Below are 16,746 nucleotides of genomic sequence, written 5' to 3'. Positions count from 1 at the left end.
TATCTACTTCCCTTTTGCCTTCTGCCATGATTGAAAGCCTCCTGAGGCCTCCTCAGAAGCAGATGCCACTATGCTTCCTACACAGGCTGCGGAACCATAAGCTAATGAAACTTCTTTTCTTATAAATGACCAGCTTCAGGTATTTCTTCAGAGCAGTGCAAGAACAGCCTAAAACAGGGTCCTTGTAACAAAAAGTGGAATCTAAATCTGATATCCTAGCACCAACTTCATCATAGATTTTGAAAGACTGTATGCTCCCCTTTCTCGGGGGAAAGTAGAGACATCTGACATTGTCCAGTCTCACCTTAGAACAAGTGTCCCTGAAAGACTTTCTTTGGTCTCCTTTCCCCCTCCACAAAAAGCCTGTGGTGATTAAAAAGATTCCCACGTCTATTTTCAAATTATGTCAGAAAAGTAGATTAAAGGTTTTATGCTTAGGAAAACGAGGATAAATATTCAAACATAAATTATGGCAGTATTAATAATTGCACATTTGTGCTAAGTAACTAGAAAATTATTTGAGCATTAATTCCATTTACATACGTTCATTCAGATTTGTAGCCTTGAAGCATGCAAGTATTTGGGGTTTGAAACATTTAATCACTTAGTAAGCAGCCCTCAATGGGATTGCCATTTATTTATTGTCTTTATTGATTTTCCTACACAGAAGGATGCTTGTGGTGTACAGCAACTGACTGCTGAGTTGAAAGAACTCTATCTTTTCTAGTGCAGAACAAAAGCTTCTATTTTTTTTCCTTGGGTTTTTTTTTTTTTAAAGAGCAACCTATTTTCTTTAGATCATCCCAGCTCGGAGCCAGAATGCTGCTGCTTCCTTCGTTTGCTAGATATTCTTCTCCCATTAGTATGGTATTTTATTGTTCCTAGACAGACACATTGAGTAGTACTTGATTTTGTGTTCAGGCCGAATTTTCAGACTTAGTCCTTGCCTGGAGTGTGGTGGACACCTTAGCATCCCAGAAGCATGTTTGGTTCTTAGTTGATACGTAGGATGGACCCCCAACAGGTTCTTAATTGATACAGGACACTCCCCTACAGCACGATAACTGGAAAAAAACTGAGAATCCAATTCATTGGTCTGGACATGCCATCTTCCTTCATCTGTTTTTAAAGAAATCTCCTTGGTGATTTTGTAATAAATTTTTCATTAATAAGCGGAACTAAAATAAGCACAGATTCCTCAGTGGCTAATGCGTGTTAAGGGCTTGGCATGGGCAAATGGATACCAGCACCAGCCTCTCTCCTCATCTTCCCAACAGCAGGTCCATGGGGTGGAGGCTACTAGTTAGGCTGATACATGACACTGATGCTTTTGTCATTTAAAATAGTTGAAGAATAATAATTTTAGATGTTTCATTCTAATTTTATCTCCATTTTACAGATGAGGACTTTGGATACTGGCAAGGTTAAGTAACGTGCACAGTCCACACTCACCATTGGTAAAGGCAGGACTCAGACCTTGGTCTGAGGGACTTCACACATATTCCTAACCATGACACCAGCCACCTTTCATCCACTTCAGCTGACATCTGTCTGGCTTGAGGCCAAGAGGGGACACCTTGCAGTCTGCCCGAGCAGCAGCCGTTTGAACCTCCCCCTGGTGCCCTGAGGCTCAAGAACACTTGGAGAGATAAAAGTGGGAGTTGACTTGATTCATGAAGGAGGAGAGTGATGGCTTACAAGGTATCACTCATTTTCTGGAGTTTGGAAATCCACTTGCATCTTCATGGAAGCCAGGCACAAAAATGGCCACTGAGGTGTTCCCACCTCTCCAACCCTGAGTCCACCCTGCTTTCATTTCTGTCCCAGGTCTCTGTGCTTTCAAGAGGATGCATCCTGAGGTCATTCATTCAACAGCGTAGTCATGGGACTGACCCTTCCCAGTGGAAGCCCTACTTCTGGGGCCCCACTCACCTGGAGCTAGGGGAACAGTGCAGGGCGGGAAGTCACTCCAGGTAACAGAGGACAGAGCCAGGTGACCAGAGGGAGGAGGAAAAGCCAGTCCAGGTGCTCCCCATAATGAGGCTGGATCTCACAATATCTCAGCAGAGACAGATCCAGAGAGAAGGGTCTGGCCTGCAGGAACCAGAATTCCAGATAGGAGGCCAGGCCCTGACAAAGGCAGACTCCAGCAAGGGGGACACTGAGGCCTGAGAACAGGCATCAGAACTGTTTGGGGTTCCCTAAACCCCAACTCAAACCAGCCTAAGCAAAAAAGAGATTTGCAATTTCAGGGCTAACCCCTCAAGGAGGTAGAGCATAACTCCCCACCCCTTAAACGTCAGCTACACTTTATCACTTTCTTCCAAAGGCTAGAGAATAGAAAGAGACAGAAAAGTACCTCTATGGTGAAAGAATTTGGCAAAGAAAGGTGATCAGGGTTAGCATTGAGACAGAAAAAACTGACATTCCAAAGCTGGTCTGGCTCTCAGATAGATCACACAATTTTCCAATTATACACGATCTCATAGAATACCAAACTCAAAGTTATTCTGAGACTGATAAAATGAGACAAAGCAAGGCTACTCTATAATTTTGTCTAAGCGCAGACAATAACAAGGTCATTATGCCACCCAGAAAATACCAAACACCCCATCTGTCACCCAAAATAAGTGACTGCTACCTCTTTACCAATTCTAGCTTTTTGCTTGTGCTGGTCTCCCCCTCCCTATAGATAAGATTTTGATAGCTATATCCATCTATATATAGGTAGGTTGATATAGATAAGGATCAGCATGCCTTTGGCTAGAGGTTTTACTATATCCGTCCTTGGAAGAGAAATAATAAAAAAACATAAAAAGAAGCAGCTAGTTCAAAATCGAAATTCCTGTTTAATGGATATAAAATGTCCAGGTTGCACCAAGATTAACAGGATTTCCATCCATCCTTAGACAGTAGTTCTTTGTGTAGGCTGTTCAACAGGGTTGTGCCAGCCTGCAGGGGGAAAAGCCAGACCAAAAGAAGGATGCTCATTTACCAGAAAGCAACGCTAATCACCCACACAACTTCCTGACTTTGTGTTTGCTGCAGAAAACCTTATCAGTTCAGTAATTCTAGTGAATCTAACAAGATGATGTAATTATGTTTGATTCTGTAAGGTACAGAGCAGTGATCTCCTATTTTGGTATCGGTTTTCCAATAACATTTCGATGACTGTGGGGAAGGGGGAGCTTGCCCCAGTTTCGCCTCCCGGTAGATAAGATTTATTGAGATACCCAATCATATAATTGCCCTGCTTTCTGACAGCAGACAACCTAGAAGAAACCTCCGCTTCCTTAGACCCACCCCAAATCACCCAACCAAAGCCAAAATCCTATAATAGTTTCTTTCTAACATCCTCCCACTGAGACACCCTACAGCTCCCCATGGTGTGTGTTCTCCCTCACTGCAAGGAGAAAGAAACCCAGCTTGTCTACCTATATAGTGTGTCCCTGGGGGTCTGTTACTGAAGGGCATTCACAGCAGCGATGATAAATTCTGTACCTTTGATATCATGTGGGATGAGAATTGCGCTTAATCTCTGTGGTTGCTCTGCCTCTCCAAGACCCATAACCCCAGTCTAACCATGAGAAAACGATCAGACAAACCAGAATCAAGGGACATTCGATGAAATACCTGACCATCACCTTTCAAAACTGTCAAGGTCAACGAAAGCAAGGAAAGTCTGAACAACTGTCACAGCCCAGAGAGGTCTAAGGATGCCTGATGACTAAATGTGGTATTCTGGATGGGGTCCTGGAGCAGAAAAGGGACATTAGGGAAAAACTCATAAAATAGGAATAGTGTATAGAGTTTAATTAAATTTTTTTTCAGATAGAGTTGGCTTCAGGGTACAATTAAAATGATGTTGATATCATTGTGTCTCTCCATTTCCCATGTTACCGTGTTGGTCTTTCTCAGGCAGAGGTACCCCACATAGAACAATGTGACTGCTGTAGCTCAGGTCTGTGTGCTCCCTTTGAGCTTGAGAACCCAGGGAATAGGTTCTCAGATCGACCTGGCCTCATCTTGTGCTCCGAGTGGCCAACCAAGGTCATATGTTTCTTCCTGGGCTCAGAGGTCAGCTCCACTCAAACCTCATGGGCCCAGCAAGACTATTAGGGACTGAGGGAGAGCTCGTTCCCCAGAAGAAGGGATGCTTGGCAGCAAAAGCACATATCCAGTAGACTGGCCCTACATCTTAACTCACCAGGAATGTTTTGGCAGGCATCTCATTTACACGCAACCCAACCTTTGCCCAGTGATGAAAGTGAGCTGAAGGGTAGATACAAGTGGCCTTGAGAAAGCCACAGCACAATTGCTTCCCCACCACCACACCCCTGCCTTTCCCTTATTTGTGGAATGGGAGGGTATCTAACCACATAGAACCAAGGGATTTGCAATGCATTTCTCAATTTTTTGAACTGCTGAATGAGGTGTCATTTGTCCAGGTGCGTGGAACATAGCACTGCTCAGTGAAAGCTAGCTTAATCTCAGCCTTTCCTATTCATAGCCAAAGAATTACCATGAGTAATTCTACCTCTTTACGAAGAGTTAAGCAATTATTATAAGAAGGCCACTGTAGTACCTTTATAGAACTGCATTTCTGCCATGAGTAACAGTGAAGAATCTTTTATGCTATTAACCTGTGTAAATTTTAGATTTTTAAAAATAGTAAGTTATATAGGTCACTGCACTCTACCAGTAACTAATTGCAGCATTAGCTATCAAATTCTCATTGTTGGTTAATTTATCTTCAAAGACTCAAGAATGCAATTCAAGGTAATTACTACCTGTATGCCATGCTTCATTTATGGCCTCTGTGAGTCATGAATCTTCTTTCTATAACTGAAAACATTTAATGCAATTAATTCAAGAGGTCTGCCACATACGCCGTATAAGCAAACTTAGCATAAATTGTATAAATGTGTGTTGTATTTTATGATCGCGTCCTGGAATTCTCACAGGAAATATGACATCTCCTAGTAACACTGGTTGGATTAAGGGAGGGAATAGAGAATTGTGTTATTCTTTCTTCATGTTAACGAAGGTTTCATTAATTTTTTTCACCTTAAACAAAGACTGGAAACCCTTGAAATATCTTTGCAATGCATTTCTCAATTTTTGGAACTGCTGAATTATATAAATGCACCTTGCTTCTATTTGATTTTGATTGCTTTCTTGGCCTAGTTTCCCTGCAAGCATTTGGTCTGATTGAATAATTTTTAGTTGTGTTTTCTTGCTGTGTCTGTGCTAGTCTGCTAACGGTTGGTGTTTGCAGCATTGTTACAATCTACCGACTTCATCTTTTGCTGGATTTTTAAAGGGGTATTTTATTGCCTGTCATTACCATTCATAGTAGCTTCTGGGCACTGTCATTCCAGCAGCTGAATGCAGATCCCAGTGTGCCACTCACCGGGCCCTCTGTTCTTAGAGAGAACCTCAGTGCCTCCCCAAAGAGCCACATCATCATTCCTCCAGCTCTGCTTCTTGGCATATTTTTGATTTTTCATTTTAGATGAGTTGTTCGAGTTTCAATTGGAGAGATAATGCCATTTAAGATGAGGATAACTCCGCGATGCCTCAGATGATTTCATTGCAGCCTTTGCCTAGACTGCAACATGGCCGATAATGCCACGCCTTGCATATGGGTGGCCGTTGTGGCACTTCAGACATTCTCTAGTAACAGGACCTCGATGCTGAGAGACAAAATCTGCATCCTCAACTGTCAGATAAGGTGACAATGTCTTTTTGCAAAGCATGTATTGGCATCTTTCTGCACAAGTGGTCTTAATTTGGGTCTTCATGGTGGAATATTTATTGTCTCTCTGTTATGCAAGGAGACAGCCCAAAGAGTGAGTGTGGTCACCAGACCATGCTCTACACATTAGAACAAAGGACCCCAGAAGCACATCTGCCCCAGACTCAACCAGATGGGCTTTGCTGTCCAGACAACATAGGTGGAGACCTCACATTTCGAGGTGAGTTCCTCAAACATCTATTTAACCCCCAATATGCACCAACCACAGAGCTGTTTGTGGCACAGAAATAAGAAAAGGACCTGTTGTTAAGGAACTGATATTCTAACCTATTTGCTTGTAAATGGGCATTTCTGTCCTCATTAATTCATTCAAGAAGCATGTGTTGGGTGATTGCTGTAGACCAGGAACCAGGCTAGGTATTACAGATACAGAGGTGAACAGGCAGATAAGACATTATCCCTGCCCTCATGGAGTTGACAGTAGAATTCTATTTCAAGGTTGGGAAAAAACACAGCAGAAACTAGTTTAACTTACAGCAATAACCAAACAGCTGGCATGTAATTGGAAAGAGTAACTTACTGGGGAGGAATCAAAATGGCTCCTCCATACCTCTGACAACTAGTGACCATGAGCCCATCCCTGCTGCTTCAATGGCTCATAGGAAGTATAAATGTGACTCTCTCTCTCTCTCTTTCTCTCTCTCTCTCTCATTTAGAAAATATACCTGGCTTTCTTTTTACATGTCTTCAAGTGAAGAAACTGTTGAATTACTATTCTGCCACCATATCTTGGGAGGGCCTAGATATGGTTTTATTTTGTGACAAAGCATTGCTCACTATATGAATGGATAGAAGACCAAACACTTTCCCAGCTGTTTTAAGACAGATTGGGGTAGAAATCAGCAAAAATATTTTCTAGAACTCACGTAAATTGATTGTTTACCTCCAGATTAATTTAAGGTGCAATAGGACTTTTGGGCCAAAATTAACATTTTATTATAATTACTGCTCTTTAAAGGGGAAAGTGCATATGATCACAAAGAGAAATAATTCACTGGAGTTGTTTCTATTGTTGCTTTCCTTTAAGGTAATGGTTCTCGACCGGGGGCAATTTTGCTTTCCAGGAGACATTTGGCAATGTCTAGAGACCTTTTTGGTTGTCACAACGGAGGGAGGATGTGCTACTGGAGTCCAGAGGGTGGAGGCCAGGGGTGCTGCTGAACATCCTACCGCGCACAGGACAGGTGCACCACAAAGACTTATCTGACCCAAAATGTCAGTGGTGCCAAGGTTGACAAGTCCTGCTTGGAAAATAATTTAACTGTAGAGACATTGCCACGTGCCATGTGCAGGTGGAGTTGCCAAAACCAGATGAATTTTGTGAAAGCAAGTCTGGCCTTCTCCTCCTGCTCCCTGATTACCTTCTTTGTCTATTTACCCATCATTTAGTTCCCTTGTGCTGCAAAGCTTTTTGTGTTTTTTTATGGACTCAATACTTAACTATATGAGCTTTTCATTACCCATTCTAAAATCGTGACTGGTTGTAATGTAAATTGTATAACACATCTTTCTGCAGCTTCAGATTCTGCAACTTAAACCTCCTAGGCTGCTTATCTGTCTCCCACCACCTACCTGTGTTTTATGCACTGCACTTGGCATTCTTGATTTTTCCTTTCATATTAATTTCAATGGTGCCCAGAGGGTACCTCTCACCATATAATAGGTTGCTTTGTGAACAATTCCAGTAAGAGAACCATTCTGCCCAAACAGTGAGATACTCTGGAATGTAAAAAACATATCCTCAGTGTATCATTCACATTTCTAGCAGACGAGTGTATTCTGCAATTGTACTGAAATTTAAGTGAAGATGAATTATTTGTTTCTCCTTTCACTTTAAAAAGGCCCCCACTATTGCAGATAATACTCTCAGCCACACAAAATGGTTAGAACTTGAAAAGTTACCCACTGGACATGGATGGATATTTATTTTGTACTTAAATCTGCAAATCATTAAGTGTCCCTTGTCCTGAGATCATTATTTTCCTCCTAATAGGCTTCTGTTGCGTTCACATTGTTCCAGCTTTTGATTGACCATTTGGAATATGACAGTTGCTTGTCGCATTTCATTTGGCTGCAGTTTCCCCTAGTTCATTTTTGCAGTTATCCCTGGAGCGTACTTTGCTTTATGTGATGTCTAAAGAAGCTTGCCTCTGTCTTTTCAGAAATCTTTGTCCTAATGAGAAAACTAAAAAGACTTTCTGAAAATGTTGATTTTTTTTTAATGCGATGCCTTTACTTGGCAGGGAACGTGGAACACGGAACACTTCAGATTTTCAACGATGCTGGATTTGAGCTGTTCACTTGAAAATAAAGTCTGTTGCATCACAAGTGCTGGTTGGCATCGCTGTCCTCCTATCAGTAGGTTAAGAAAAGGCACAGCGAAAAACTAGTTTAAAATCACCAGTCGGATATTTTACAGGTGGGTCTTTAAGGATTGTCTGCTCACTATCTCACCCGAGCGCCTGCGTGCTGCTGATTCTTCCTCTGAACTGTGTTGCATCTTCCCATCCCCAGGCGAGGTCCAGCACGATCACTCACATGGCTGCTGCTGGGCTGGCTCTGCCCGTTATTCTTCCATCCTGGCACCATGCTTCTAATTTATCCTGAATACATGGACACTTGAGCACTGATGGAATAGATAAAAAAAGACAGCAATCTTCTCTCCAAAAAAGCAACATAAAACTAGATAAAATGGTCAAAAATAATCATTTCAGAATGATTCTAGAAAATGACCAAAGGCAGACAACAAATTGAGATGTGTGTTTCATTTTTTTTTTGAATCTACTGGGGCTTGGAAGGAACAGTGGGAGACTATGGAATTTTAGCTCAGGGCAGCGTGGTATAGTTTCACGATGGAATACTACTCAGAAATAAAAGCGATAAACTGTTGATACATGCAACAATGTGGATGAATCTTAAGATAATAATGCTGAGTCAAAGAAGCCAGACAAAAGTATGTATAGTGTGATTCGAATTATATGAAATTCTACAAAATATACACTAATCTATAATGACAGAAATAGATCAGGGGTTGCCTGGGGAACTGGGGTGGAGGGCGTGCCAAGAGAGGCAGGAGAGAAGGATTATGAAGGGGCAGGAGGAGAGCTTTGGGGGTGGGGATGTATTCATTATCTTGATTGCGATGATAAATTCACCAGTGTACACATATAGCAAAATTTATCAAATTATACACTTTAAACCATGTGCAGTTTTTGTATATGAATTGTACCAAAATAAAGCTTTTTAAAGGGATACTAATCAATGGATTATACTACCTGTAGCTTGCTACACCTCATCCCCTTCCTCAAAACAGTTAACCTACAGGTACCTAGTAGCTATTCCAAAACTGCTCCTTGAACTTGTGAATGAGTAAGAGAATGAACAAACGCACCCACTTATCAACCTATTCTATGTCCTCAAATAAATTCCTCAATATTATCATTTCCCTCTGAAGAATGGGAGAGTGGAGTTTACCCTTTCGGGGCAATTTTCTTGGATAGGTAGACATTGATCTCAATATCAGAACACTTAAACTATGGAGCACTAAGTAGCTTTTAAATTTATAGCTGTAAAATTTGTGGCAAACACAGAGAGGGTGTTACACTCATAATTAGAGCTATTTATTTTGCTGTCTGGAGGTTTCCAAGAATTGCTTCTGTCTCCAGACCTATTTCTTAAATCAATAAATTGATGTATTTTAGACTGTACTTCACATAAAGTGAACCCACATGATTTGTGCTTTTATAATATTATTGTAGTTACCTATCAGAATTTAAGATTCTCTTCTGGATATTCTCTTAAAAATAACAGATTATGATGGTTATAAAAACTAGAACTCTGGAACAAATAACTATCAAGCCTATGAAATATTTATAAACCGCCTTTATTGTGGGTCTTTCCCACTGAATCCTAATATGCATTGTGTGGTCATTTGTTCAGCTTCTTGCAGATATTGGGCTCCTGTTCTTTGAAGAGCAGTGGATGATTTGTGTCCCAGGGTGATTTATAAGGCAGCTATTAAGCAATCAATAGCATTTTGCTTTTTCAAACAGTTCCTTAGCTTAGTTAGTTTCATGAAGTATCACTTTCAAATGACAGAAGCAGCATCCTCCTCTAGGAAAGATCTAGGTCAGAATTAAATTGCATTGAAATGTTTTACTTGTCAATACTCCAGTGATGGTTAAGTTGAAGCCCTGGGTCAAATGAGGGGTGGTCCACCTTGGGAAAAGAGGAAGAACCTTGACCCATGACCTGGCTTCAAATCCTGGCTCCTCAACTTCTTGGCCATGTGACCTTGAGCAGATTCCCATCTGTTTCCCAATTGGTATACAAAACAGATATAGATTAGTGCCGGGCGCAGTGGCTCATGCCTGTAATCCCAGCACTTTGGGAGGCCGAGGCATGGGGATCACCTGAGGTCGGGAGTTCGAGACCAGACTGACCAACATGGAGAAACCCCGTCTCTACTAAAAATACAAAAGTTGCTGGGCGTGGTGGCACATGCCTATAATCCCAACTACTCGGGAGGCTGAGACAGGAGAATTGCTTGAACCTGGGAGGCGGAGGTTGCAGTGAGCTGAGATCACGCCAATGTACTCTAGCCTGGGCAACAAGAGTGAAACTGTAAAAAAAAAAAAAGAAAGAAAGAAAGAAAAAGAAAAAAGAGAAGAAAAGAAAATAGAAATAGATTATAAATGTCCTTGCAAAGTTCTTCTGAGGATAAAATAATAGTTACTTTTTAAAAGCACCTAGCACGGGTGTTTAACATATAGTAGACACTCAGTAAATGTTAGCTTATTTACTTATTTGCGTAGACTCTTTAATTTCCATTTCGAGTAGTGAATCCAAGTCTTAGCTCTGCTAAGCTGGGCCCCAGTTTTAGCATCTGAAAAATGCGAATAATAATTTTGTCTTTGGGATCAAAGCTCGGTAACGTACACTGAAGAGCTTTGCCAATGGCAGAGTATACATTAATATAAGATGGTCATTATCTCTCAAAGCTTGGCCAGGCATAGTATTTGCTGGAGATGGGAAAGGACAGTAACTAAATTTCAATGGCCTCATTGGGCAGGATCCCATGCTGAATGGACAAGCCTAAATACAGATTTTCACCAAAATTATATTCATCTCTTTCTTGGTGTGGGTCTATGCTAGGCACTGGGACACAATGGTGAGCAAGACCTTGTCTGTCTGGCTCAGATAAGGCAACGCTGGAGCCCAGGCAGTGGCGGTGGATGAGGGCCAGTCAGCTCCACTCCCTAATTCTGTTGGTCCTGCTTCTAAACATCCATTCTGTTATTTCCATCTCCACCAACTCCCTAGTAAAATTGCATGTCTTTAGATCTTTGCTACATGTATACATACACACGTATTTGTACACGTGGCACTTCTCATTTATTTCTAAATAACAATCACAAGTAATACAGAACAAATTAAAAGAATGCATTTTTGTTCCCACTCCCAAAGATTTTCTTTTCCTACCCCTTACTGCTAATTTTAAATGTTAATGTAGTACAGACAGCAAGGGTGGCCACTGAGATTTCTGCTTTGGGGACTTTATTGAGATTTTTATTTTCTGCATAATTCACGTTTTGTTTTTGTGAATGCTTTATGAATGTTTGAAGAGAATATGTATTCCCTATTTTGGTTTAGGAAATTCTATATTAGAATGATTAGGTCAAACTTATAAATTGTGCTATTCCAATGTCTGATGGGCTTACTTATTTTTGTGTCTATTCAATCTGTAGGTTTCTCGGAAGTGTCTCCTTCTGTCATGATATCCTCTAATCTTGTTTTTTCATAAAACCTCTCCTGTCTGCTTTCCTTTACTCAGGAAACCACTAACATTTCTTTTTCTTCCCAATGCTATAGAGTTGATATTAAAAAAAAAAATCCTACTATATCTAGGGTTTAATGACAGGAGGAAGAATTAGGTTCCTAAGCCCAGCTAGCCCTACCCTTCTATTACTACTACACGTGTTCAAAAACTAGCATGGCAAAAAGTATCTGTGTTGGGAGAGAGGAAGTCTGGGCAAGAATTCTGGGAGTGCTGCAGCCACAGAAGGTCTACTGCACACAGTGTGATCGTGGAGGGCAGACCACAGGGGACACGGCATGGTTACTATCCTAAGTCTACGTTTAGCAGCTTTGTCACCATTTAAGTCTCTCTCTGCTTTGTTTTCCATCTGTAAAATGGGGATAGCAATAGAATGGCCTTATAGGGCTTTTGTAGGACTGAATGAAACAATGGATGCAAAGCACTGTTCGACAGAGCACCGGTCGATAGACAGGGTGGCGCACACTGGGGCATTTCAGGGATTGTGAGCTTCCCCAAGACTACAAGCATGAGAGGCAAGGCTGAGCTTCGAAATCTCTTCCCATCTGCCTGGTGCAGCACTGGATACAATTAGGCACTTAGTAGATATGTTTGATTATTAAGCTGAGTAGAACTACGGTGCTTACACTTGAGAAATTTCCACTGTAATTGAGAAAAGAGAACAAATGAAAACTCCAATTCCCAAGAACACAAATTAGACTTACATAGATAGGCACAAATACATCTCACCAATTGCAGGCTGAGGAGTTACTGGAATTACTAGAATCATTGAAACGTAAGGGGATTGATTCCATAAACCCATCTGCAACCTAGAATCAGTTTTAGGCCCCTGAGAAATATCATAATGAAAGAAAGCCTTCACATAGAATGCAATTTAGTGTGTTTATTATTTAAAAATTTTTGTGAGTGTGAGAGAGAAGCAGTGACTTGATAAAGATACTAAAAATGTTTCAGTAAATATATTAGAACAAACTCATCATGAACTAATATCCACTGCATGTCATTAAAGGTGGCTTTCTTAGCCAATATTTCTTTAAAAATTTTTTTCCTGGTGTCTTATACCAGGCCACTTACCACATTCCTATTACGTGTGGAGACATTTGAGTCTGTGACCCTTTCAGAATATCCCATTGCTTTTAGAACTTGTTTAACCATTCCGTTACGTATATTCAACTTACCTAAATTTGAGGATACATTTGATTTAAAAAACAAAAACAAAAACAAAAACAAAAAGCAAAAAAACACCTTTTGAATCAATTGCAATCAATAACAAGGGTAATCAAGATGGGTAACTCATTCCACTTTGGGGTGAAAATGAAATGTGAATATAATGTAAGAGTAAAAGCACTATTTATATAGTGCTCAGCATATGTCAGGCATATATATTAACACATTGGCAGTTACTATTATTATTATTATTATTATTATTTGAGACCGAATCTCGCTCTATCACCCAGGCTGGAATGAAATGGCATGATCTCGGCTCACTGCAACCTCCACACATTGACAATTATCAATCTATCTATCTGCTAACTTAGCCCTTTCAAAGAAGCTGTGTGAAATAAGTAGTGGTAGCGGTGGGATTGGAACAGAAATAACAGGTCACTGGTTCTCCGCTCTTTCTTACCTACCGGGCCAGCCATGTTGCCATTTGGAAGAAATTGGAGTGGTTTTCTTGTCATAACTCAAGTCATAACTCGTAAACTGGTTTGAATTTGGGGCAGCACTGGGATTCTCAGCAGCATAATTGTAAAACAGACATGCCTAGTGATTATCTCAGATGAGTGAAAATTTGAAATGGAGATTTATATTGACATTTTAACTGCATCGTAACTGACTTTCAGAATTATTCATTCTACTTTCTAGTGGTGGTTTCCTTTGGAAAGAGAGTCTGGCTTTTCTCCCATTTCCTTATTTATAAGAGGCAACTAGCATCTGCCCACTCCCTGTGATGATGTGAGGAATAATTATACATTGTGTGCTTGGTTTTGAAGAGCACTATGTTAGAGACATGCTCTTCATTAATTATGCATCGGCCTTTATTGCATACTTTATACTCCTTCTGAGACTATATTCTTGACTTCTTTCACTGATGTTGTAACAAACACAGTGGAATTAGTTCTCTTTGATCATTGCCTGTAGTGATCAAAAAAATTCTTTCCTGAAATATTTCTCAAGGGACACTTGTCAGAGATGGGACAGCATACCAGATTGGCTGGAGGTGCACTGGCTTCCTTGAATGAGTTGGAAGCCCGGTCAAAGGAGCCCAGTCATCATTGGGGGAGAGAGATGTTTCTTAAAGAGAACCTTCTGGCAACCCCAAACAACATGGCTGGGGGGGGCAACCACCCCAGCTCAGATTCTGGGAGCTTTGAGTATCTGGCCAGGGTGACGGGAACCAGCAGAGACAAATCAGACGTCTGGTGGGCAGCAGTCATTGTTCCAGAATATCTGACCATAAGCCCCAGGGAGGATTCAGGCAGGATGCAAACCCTGTGGAAGGAGTTTAGCAAGAGCTAGATGAGGCAAATGGGCGGGGCTTCCTTCCATCCTAGTGGGAGGAACAAACTGCAGCAATGTAGGGAAAACTGAGAAGCCAGATGAAAGACCCTGGGCCAACCAAAGTGACTGGGGGAAAGGGTGCAGTGGCTCAGGAGCTGCAGGAATCCAGAGTTCATCCCAGGTGCAAAGGGCTCTAGGGCTGGGAACCAGGAAGGACCCTTAATACCATGGGGTCAGTGGAGGCAAGGAGCTGCAAGGCGGGTCCTAGAGGCCAGGAAATGGGGGCTGCACATACCCTACCTCTAGCAGGGCGGTTTGGAAAGTGAGGCATGCCACCACATGGTGCAACTCCAGGGCCTCCATTTGCACTGCAAGCTGGGTGAATTTCGTCCACCTCTCCCTCCCACCCCACCCCTTAACCACTGTAGAGTGCACAGTCTGCAAGGCTTCGGGCAACGTTCCTGAGCCTTGGTTCTTGTTAGGGGAAACCATCTGCAGATCTAACTGCCAGGAACCAGGGGAGTGGGCGAGGAGGCAGCAGCATCCATGCAGCCCTGGGGGCTGCTGGTTCCGATCGGCCCGACGCCATATTCCTCAGCTATCACGGTATCTGGCCATATAGTAAAGAAGAAAGAACCACATATAGAGGAAGAACAGTGAATATTTAAGGCATAGAAAAGGAGATATAAAAAGATGTCATGCTGTGTGGACATGGTTTTCCCATGGACGGAATTAGCTTATACTGTACTGATTTCTGCTACAACTCTATCTTTGTTATCTTTGTTATACCAATATAACAGAGGTGTAAAGGACATTTGTTATCATGATTCCATTTATTCTGTAGTTAGGCTTTCATTTTATTTTTAAAATAAGTCCTTGAACATGAATGGTCATAGAACATTTACTGTTCTATAATTGCATATAATCCCCAAACTTCATCCAAAAACAATTCTTGGGTAGCAGAAAACTGTCATATTCAATTGTGTGTCTTCATAGCAACAACCATTGGCTGGGTGGGGGGGGGGAAGCAATTTCATTTGCTTCATTTTCATACAGAGGAGAAGTCCAATTGTGCTTTTGTAATTAAGTCCCCTCACATCAAGAGAAAAGACTATGTCTTTGAAAGGTGCATTGAACCCAGATGGAAAAGTTAATCAAAATAAAAAGCAATGATTGTCTTGTGTTTATTAATGAGATAAATATTTAATAAAATATCCCTGTTTTTCATCTTTCTATTAAAAACGTGGCAATTTGAAAGCATTTTTGGACATAATCGCACATTAAGAGCCTAAGCTACTAATTGGATTAAATTTTCCAAACTTCTCAATATTTTTACCCATATTGTCACAGGCTCATTGAGTGACAACAATTTTATCAAAGCCCTTTTATGCCTGTCTTGGGATCAGGCTTTATCTGAATATTAGGGTCCTAAGACGGACTAGGAAATCATAGGGTATCTTGATGTCAGATCTCATCAATTTTAATTTGGAGTTTTACAACACACAAGGTTTGGGCAAGATCTTTTTATCCACTTGTACTTCTGCCAGAAATCATCCCTCTCTTGTCACTGTCAGCCTCAGCTGGCCCAGAAATTCTGTTGTTTGGAACTTGACCCAGCTTAGTGGGGCCACCAAAGGGCTGAGCCACTACAGCAAGAGACTGACCAATTCACTCCTTATTTGAGCCTCTACACGTCTTTATATCTCTTTTCCTAACATGCCTGTTTTTTGCTTTTTCATCTGGGAAGCACCATGGCCCAGTGGCAAGAATATAGACTTTGAAGTCCTATTAGCTGGTATTTAAATCGTATTTTCGTTCAGAAATTATATTAGTCAGGGTTTTCCAGAGAAACAGAACAAATAGAGAGTTCAAAATCTGACAGGTTAGGCAAGGAAGACTTGCAGTTGAGTCCTGAGGCCATTTAGCCAGCAAAATTCTTGCTCAGGGGTGTTCAGTCTTTGTGCTATTCAGGCCTTCAACTGATTGGACGAGGCCCACCCACATTATGGATGGCAATCGGCTTTACTCAAAGTCCACCAATTAAAATGTTAACCTCATCCAAAAAACACCTATACAGAAAAAGTCATAATCATGTTCAATCAAATATCTGGGTACTGTGTCCCAAGTCAGAATTGGACTTGGGCCGTAACCAACCAGTACCCCTGGGCCTGTGCCTGTTTCTCCTGTTCCCTGTGTGACCCGAGGCAACTCACTCAGTCTCTGTGAGCCTCAGTTTCCTCGTCTGTAAAATGGGAATACCAATATCTGCATTGCAGAGTCATTGGAAGACTTATATTAGACAACTGGCTCCAAGCTGAAACTTAGAGCTAAAATACATCTGAGCACCTTTTCTTCTGTCTCAGGGCATGTATGTGTATGTGCTGTACCTTCCCCAGGTGGCAGAGATTTCTGTTATAGTTGTTGTAGTTATTTAGGTTCCTGCTGAACTCACTTTTCATTAAACAAATCATTTTGGGTGCATACTATAGGCCGGCACTGTTCTGGGCTGGAGACCTAGTTGTGAATAAAACAAAGCAGACCTTCACTCTCCGGAGTATACAGTCTAGTGCAGGGTGGACAAGACAAATAA

General features: G+C 41.3%; 1 pseudogene; it reads left to right on the top strand.

Moving 5' to 3' along the window:
- The first annotated feature begins 2,852 nt into the window (after positions 1–2,852).
- Positions 2,853–3,011, top strand: LOC115935988 (small ribosomal subunit protein eS27-like; annotated as a pseudogene).
- The last annotated feature ends 13,735 nt before the right edge of the window (positions 3,012–16,746 follow it).

This window comes from Gorilla gorilla, chromosome 8 (genome assembly GCF_029281585.2).
Source record: "Gorilla gorilla gorilla isolate KB3781 chromosome 8, NHGRI_mGorGor1-v2.1_pri, whole genome shotgun sequence".
NCBI classification, from domain to species: domain Eukaryota; kingdom Metazoa; phylum Chordata; class Mammalia; order Primates; family Hominidae; genus Gorilla; species Gorilla gorilla.
The sequence above is the reverse complement of the archived record's forward strand: the minus strand, read 5'-3'. Positions and strand labels throughout refer to the sequence as shown.